This window comes from Lipotes vexillifer, unplaced genomic scaffold (genome assembly GCF_000442215.2).
Source record: "Lipotes vexillifer unplaced genomic scaffold, Lipotes_vexillifer_v1.1 scaffold58, whole genome shotgun sequence".
Lineage (NCBI taxonomy): Eukaryota > Metazoa > Chordata > Mammalia > Artiodactyla > Lipotidae > Lipotes > Lipotes vexillifer.
This window is the reverse complement of record NW_006781997.1, coordinates 998,934-1,007,017: the sequence shown is the minus strand read 5'-3', so window position 1 is coordinate 1,007,017 and position 8,084 is coordinate 998,934. Positions and strand designations below refer to the sequence as shown.

Here is an 8,084-nt window from a genome sequence, read left to right as displayed (position 1 = left end):
ATAGCGTCTGGTATTGCATTTTGTAACCTTCCCACCCTCAACCTGCGCCAAGCACTGCTTTTTTCTGGGGCTGTCTCTCCTTGTACTTACCCAGTAGGGGCTTGGTGATAGAAAGCCACTCAGTCCTTCTGCACTAGGCAGTTAGTCTATTCTTCCTCCCTAACTTGGGGCCAGTGGTGCCCAGATGAACTACCACCTGTTGCAGGCGCTTGACTGGAACTTAGGTTTTCTGTCCACTCCCATGAACCCAGTAGGACAGAGGAGGCACTGAGCTGGCCAGTAAAAGGTGAAGAGAGGAAAGTACAGAAGTAGAAAGATTTCCTCTAGGTTCTGTGGGACCTGACCCACCTTCTGGTCTCCAAGGACTTTTCACAGTCTTTGATGTAGATTCTGGGATCCCTCAAAATTCTTTTTTACCTTTGTGGCATCTCCAGGTTTGGGCTCAGGGGAAAGATTGAAAAATCATGCTTGTCCATGATCTGATCCTGACCACTGTACCAAGCTCCAGCCTGGAACGTACCTGCCTCCCAAATCTCCTCCCTTACATCTAGCTTAATGCTTCTTGTTCCTTTCCCCAGGGAAGCATGATGCACAGATTAATATATATTTCCTTATACTTGTCTGTATAGTGCTGACCACTGGGACTGTATAAGGATTTCTTCAGTAACTGGCCATCTCCCTAGATGTAAGGTCCGTGAGAGCAAGAAATATGTCTGTTTTGCTTGTTTACAACTCTATCTATTACATCTATCACAGTGCCTGGACAATAGCTGAGACTCCATGAATATTTTTCAGAGGAAAAGTAAAGGGAAGAAGGAATAAAGATCTATTTTTGTTAAAATGGAACATAAAGTATACCTATTCAAGAACAATCTACTTCTGAATTAGTCATGTCTGTAATATATAAAAAGTATGGAACCACAGTCTGGCTTTATCCTGGATGCTAAATAACACTTGGCCTTCTCATTTTATTAATATCTTGTTATAGACCAAAAGTAGATGAGTGTTTTGGAAAAGAAACATAATATGTTTCAACATCAAATAAAAATTAATTTTGTATGACCCATTGAGAATGAGTAATAAAGTGTTAAACATGTTTAAAACTATTATGAATGAGTCTGCAAAATTCCTAGGATGTAAAGAATTCTTTACTTAAAAGTCTGAAATCAATGTGAAAAATTAGCAAAAAATTAAGCTTTCTTTGCTGAAGAAATGACCACAGTAAATTAGTGAAGTTTAAATAGTAGAGCAAAAAAGAAAAGGAAAATATTAGGTACACTTTCAAGATTCTCCTTCTAAACACTTTGACAGTTAAATAAGTTCTCCTATCTGTTCTAACATATAAACGAATTACTCAGACCATTGTCTACGTGTTTCCTAGACACGTCTAGTTCAGTTCCAGGCACATTTCTCAGGTTCTCAGATGCTATTAGTTCATAAGGCTTTTTAAATAACAGACAATGGCAGGATATAAAATGAAGCTACAAGTTCAGACTATTTTTCTTCTGGGGCATCAGGCTATGATAGAAACACTTGGTGCTTGCATGTTACTCTCTTATTTAATCCACTCTTCCCTTTCTGGTACTATAATTTAATCTCGGATACCTGAATGGACAAGACGTCTCCCTCTCTTTTCCCCTCCCATATCTATCAAGTTCTCCAGGGTTGTCATCTTCCTTTGTGACCTACAGTTAGAGAGTGAAGTCAATTGGTTTACAATGAAGCAAACAAGAAACTTTATCTACAAAATCTCTGCTTTCCTCAATATTAATGTCTTTCGCAACACAGTTTCTATTCAGTGCCAATTTGCTTTATTCTTCTTGCCTGTCATTGAGCCAACTTTCACTCCTTCATGTAAAATGCATACTTGTGGAAGTTATCAACTACCAATTGAGGGAGTTCCAAGTGCTAGGAAGGAAAACAAAACAAAATTCTTCGGGTCGCAAGGCTTACACTGATAAGTGGAAAGAACCAAATTAAGGCTAACTCACCTAACTTCAGAGCATGACTCAGAGACATAGATCGTGAGTCATGGGCTTTCATTGAGATAAGGCTGGCAATACACATAGAAAAGATCAGCGTACACAAAAACAGGCTGAAAAAACGTATAAATCCATCATGAACAGACCAGCTTGTTGCAAAGATGTATATCAAGACTAGGACTGTCATATTAATAAAGGTTAGTAGCACCTGTGAAGAAATCAGTGTTTCCAGTGACCCAGAACAGAGTGCATTGTAGAATAGAGGTTCTGTTTATACTGAGCTTGTCACTATGACTATGAATATTTCCAGTATAAGGAGGAGTTTTGGTAATACTTAGTAGAACAAATAAGGCACTTGAAGACAGGCCATGAGGAGAGAAGTAAAAGCAGGGCACTTCATGCCAAGTCGTCTGTGCTCCTGGGCTCATTCTCACTATCTTCCCTGCCATCTGACTGGCCCAAGTCTATGGTTATGACTGCCTCCCTCCCCCACTTCGTGTGTTCTGCCAGCTTTTTGGTATGAAACTCTATTTTCCAATTCCTCTCTTTGTCATGCTATGGACCATATTGCTTTTTTCCACCCTTGGATTCGTTTTCTGCCAACACTGCTAGGGGATTTTACTAGAAATTTAGGTTACTCTGGAGTTTTATCTCCAGCTTTGTTTGTTCCTTGTCTGCCACTTCCTCCACCCTCAACCATATACCAATACATGAACACAAAGATTCTTCACTCTATTTTCTGACTCTATAAGGAATGTTAACCTCTCAGCCAGAATCAGTAGTGGATTTATTATAGATCTTACAGACAGAATCTACTGGGAGGTGAAATGGACTGAAGGACTTTGATTCCTAGGTAAATGGGAAATAACATATAGATTCAGAGATCTGGAAACAGTTGAATGTGATAATTGGACATAAAGGTAAACAAGAGAAGTGGGGTTTTTTTTTTGTTTTTTTAAGAGAAGAGTGTCAGATGAGTGAGGATAATGCTTACACAAGTGAGGTAACAACAAGACCACACAGAGGAAGGCACTAGAAAATGAGAGGGGATTTTATGCTGTGGAAGACCGTAAGAACACTAGTCTGAATTTTTGGTAGAAAAACACAGAAGACGAGAGATCAATGGTTATTTTTCGTTCATGTTTCTCCATTCACTAAATTATTGTATCTGTGAACAGGGCAGATCCCAGACTGTATAGAATAGATTTTGAATTCAAGCAAATCTGGTTTTAGGTCCCAGCTGAACTGGATACTGGTATGTGCACTTGGGCAAGTACAAACCCTTTTGCAGACTTTGTAAAACAGATGTAATACTTGTATCTGCTTCTTTGGAATAGTTGTTGCTGCTCACTGTCTGTTTCTACCTCCTAAACTCCTTCCCATCAAGATTTTGCCCCCATCATGCCATCCATCCTTGCTCTGGTCACCAGTAACATTCATGCTGCTAAATGCATGTATGGGCAGTTCTCAGGACACATTTTACTTAACATGTCAGCTGCATTTGGCAGAGTTAAGGCCTCCTTCCTTCTCGATACACTTTTTTCTCTTGGCTTGGAGGACACCACGCTCTCCTGGTTTTCCTCCCATGCCACTGGTTGCTCCTTCTTGGTTTCCTCTTACTGGTTTGTCCTTTTCTGCCTGAACTTTCAATGTTGAAGTGCCACAGAGTTTAGTTCTTTTTCTTCTTTTCCATATGCATTCCCTCCCTTAGTGATCTCAACCAGTCTTGAGGATTTAAACTCTATGTATATGCCATAAGTCTCCCAAGTTTATGTCTTTAGCCCAGACCTCTTTTCTGAACGTTAGACTTGTGTACCAAATTGCCTACTGAAAACCTCCATTTGGGTGGCTAATGGGGATCTCAAACTTCACATGTCCAAAATGGAACTTCTGGTCTTCTCTCCTTCAGCTCCTCCACCTGCAGTCTTCCCCCATCACTTGATGATGATCCCAGGCCTACATTTTTGGAGTCAACCTTTTTCTTGCTCTTTCTCTCATATCCCATATCTGATCCATCAGCCAATCCTGTTGGCTCTACTTTCAAAATATATCTGATCATTTCTTCCTATTTCCTGTGGTCTTCCCCCAGTCCCAAATGCAACATCTTCACCTAGATTATTGCCATAGTTTTCTAACTGGACTCCCTGCTACTAACTTTGCCTCCCTACAGTTTTCTCTTAATACAGAGTTAGAATTGTCTATGAGTCAAATCATGTCAGTCCTCTGCTTAATGCCTTCCAACGGCTTCACATCTCACTCAGAGTAAAAGCCAGCTCCTACAAGGCCACCTCTTTCATCCCTCACCCCAGTATCTCTCTGACCTCACTCCTTTCTCTCTTTTCCTTCTTGCTCTCTCATTTCCAAGCACACTAGCCTCTCTGTTCTACTTGGATATGCCAAACATGTCCCCATCTTAGTGCCTTGGAACTGGTTGTTCACTTCACTAAGAATAGTCTTTTCTTCAGATATTCTCATGGCCAACAAACTTTACCCTTAAACCTTTGAGGATTGTTGTATTACAGACTCAGTGTGGCTTACCCTGATCATCTCATTTAAAATTGCAACCTGCCTCACCTCTGGCACTCTTAATCCTCCCCTTAAGCTGCTCTATTTTCCCATAGTAACCATCACTCTAAAAAAACTATATAATTTGTTTACTTATTATGATTACTGTTTATTACTTAAGTTCTCCTGGTAGAAGATAAGCTTAAACAGGGCAGGGAGTTTTATCTGTTTGCTTCACTGCTGTAACCCAAGCACCTAGGAAAGGTGCACCTACTGACACACAGTAGGGATTTAATAAATATTTGTTAACTTAAATAAAACTATCTACTGGTTTTAGAGGGTTTTGAGGGTTAAACAACATGCTCTGGACCTTACATCAATACAGTACTTGGCCAGTAGGGCTACAAAGAATGACAGCTATGAGCAAATATGTAGGATAAGAAAATTCTCCTGTCTTCAGTCTTCCCTTTCCCAATCCCTTTCACTCAATATGGTCTTTAATTTTTCTTTCTTAAGACCCCAATAACCAGAAAATCCATGGAAAGTGCCCAATAAATTTAATCTTCAAAGCATTTGTATAAAGTAGATCTGTAAATTTGTTGATTATTTGATAACTTATGTCATGTTCCAAAAGATTTCCATTTTGAAAGATGAAGGTAATCTTTAGTCAAAGGAATACATCTCAGATTGGATTTGGGGGCTTCAGTGAACTGAATGAAAAAGGTATTCTAGGGATAGGGAAATTTTTATGATACATCTAAATCGTATTACATAGTGGGGCAGTTGTTTCATCAAAGGTTAAGGGTGACCTAATATATTAAAAAATCTTTAAAGAAAATTAGTCCAAAAAAAGTCCATGATTATAAATACTTCATTTGTCGGAAAATAGTTTGATGAAATTCAGTCCACTTTGATTAAGCGGGTCGATGGTTTGACATCTTTCCTTACAATACAGAACAAATTCAGCTCCATTTTTTCAAAAGTAGGACGATATATTTGGAAGTAACTGATCAATATTCAAAGAATTTCTCCCCTGTGAATAATTATCTTCACTGTCTTCACTGGCTCTAATAATTATCTTCACTGGCTCTAATTCATTTTACTTAATTTTACAGTATATAAACAAAGATTTTAAATGCAGCTTAAAATGATGGATACAAAAGATAAGCATTGTATATGCCCATTGAGATCACTATATTATTGATTCATTATTGAACATTCCTTGAGTTCTATTATATTATAAGTAATGTATTAGAGAAGTAATATACAACCCTGGGCCTCAGGTAGACATACAGAAAATTAAGATAAAATGTAAAGATGCCACCAAGGGTCCTCGCGCCACCGGAAGCTCCCCTGGGGCCGCTGGGAGGCGGTGGCAGTGCCAAGATGGGGTAACCGAGACCCGCCGTGCGAAAGTGACCTTTACCTAAGATACTCTGGGCAGAGCTAATATGCATGGAACTTGCATTTTTGGACCTGACTCCAGGACCCTGGGGATTTCCACTGGGGCGGTGAACACCCACACTGAGAATCCTAGGCTGCTCCGGGGTTGCAGGGAAATAGATAAGTCACCCACTGGGGGTCTCTCTGCCCCTGTCCCCCGGGCAGGAGGTGGAGGAAGCCAGCATCAGCCTGAGGTCCTCCGACAGGGGAAGCTCTAACTGTGGTTCCTGAAAGTCCGTGACACGGTTCCTTTTTCTCTCTGACTTCTCTCCTCTCCCCTCTTGCTCAAAAGAATGGCCACGCCTAGAGCCTGCAGTCACCATCCAGGGCATTTTTTTCACCACACAGGATAATTCCTGTCTCATCCCTGCTGTGACGTTGAGCCACACAAACCAGCGAGAAGGTAAAATCATCAGATTCCTGCTCATCAGGGAGGGTGGCCCGGCCAGAACTCACCTCTTCTCCCAGCACAGACTCCGTGCGGCTGGTCCCCTCCCCAGAGGAGCTTGAACAGGGGCCCCCGATGAGAACGAGCTCCCCTTTGGGTGCCCCCCACCGTCTGCCAGGACCCACCAGATCCCAGGCCCCTCTGCTGCGACGTCTGCCTCTCTGAAAACATGAGGAATGGCGAGGATCAGATCTGTCCCAAATGCAAAGGGGGCGACTCCCCATCCAAGAGGCCAGGAAGCCTTCTGTCTCAGAAGCAGGATCAGCCCGAGGTGGCTGAGGCTAGAGTGGGTGCCCCTTTGCCGGAGTTGGCTGCTCCTTCAAGGGGAGCCCAAAGTTCATGCAGGAGCATGAGGTCACCACCCAGGCCACACACCCGAACCTCCTGTTGGGGTTCGTGAAACCCAGCTGGGCTCAGGCCTGGGGTCTGGGCGCGTGGGCCCTGGGGCGGAATCTGTCAGACCTGCAGCTGTGTGGGCCTGTGGAGGCGTCTGGGGACCTAGAGGTGGACTGCTACCGGGCCCCCTGCTCCCAGAGCCAGGAGGAGCTGGCCCTGCAGCACTTCACGAAGGAGAAGCTCCTGACTGAGCTGGAGGGGAAGCTGTGTGTGTTTAAGAACATTGTCGCCGTCCTCAACAAGGAGGTGGAGGTCTCCCACCTGGCCCTGGCCGTCTCCATCCACCAGAGCTGGCTGGACCGTGAGTACATCTTGAGCTTGGAACAGAGGGTGGTGGAGCTGCCGCAGACCCTGGCCCAGAAAGGCCAGGCCCTGGGCAAGCTGGAGCAGGGTTCCCGCCTCATGGAAGAGGCCTCCTACAACGGCACCTTCCTATGGAAGGTCACCAGTGCCACCACTGGTGCCATGAGTCAGCCTGCGGCAGGGCCGTCAGCCTCTTCTTCCCGGCTGTCTACACTGCCAAGTACGGCCCCAGAGTGAAACCAATGTGGCCAGCAGCTGCCCACTCTTCTTTCCCTTCAACAAGCTGCAGTCGCCCAAGCATGCCTACGTGAAGGACAACACCATGTTCCTCAAGTGCATCGTGGAGACAAATGCTTAGGGCAGGAGGGGCCGAGCAAGCTACACGTGGGTCCCGAGGGAGCCCCCTCTCAGACAGAGGTTCAGCAAGATGACTGAGGTCTTGCCCTTGGTGCCCAAGATCCCAAGGCACAATGATGGGCCAGGGCTGGCATGGTGTGAGCCGAGCAGACAGATTGACAGTGGCTAAGACATCTGCTTAGTGTGGCAGGACCTTGCAATGGGCCTGCAAAGGCACAGCGTCCCAAAGCCGGTGGTGCACTGACCATGCAGCACTGGAGTCCTGAGAGCCACCCCGGCCCTGAATGTTGAGATGGGCTCTGGCCGAGATGGGGAGGGTGTGGGAAAAGAAGCTCCAGGGATGGGAAGACCTCTGCAGGCCACCATGGAGAGTGAGCTTGCTCTCATCCTGCTTGGGATCAGAACCAGGAGCAGGGGGTGGAAGTGACAGGGTGCCAGTACGAATTCAATCTGTCCCAGCCTGGACCGATTTCCCCAGAACTGGAGGTGAACAAGCAAAACCAGCGGGCTATGCAAGGCTCAGAATAGCATGAACAATATATGCACCATTTTCATTAAAAAATATGCACATATATTTTATATTTATTTCATATAATATATATCCATATACTTGTTTCATAAATACACTTCGTATTTATACTTAGAATATT

The 8,084-nt window shown here is 44.0% G+C and overlaps 1 pseudogene; it reads left to right on the top strand.

The window, feature by feature from the left end:
- The window catches only part of LOC103087006 (TNF receptor-associated factor 1 pseudogene), an 84,236-nt pseudogene extending 76,848 nt beyond the window's left edge, over positions 1-7,388 (top strand).
- Positions 7,389-8,084: the final 696 nt, after the last annotated feature.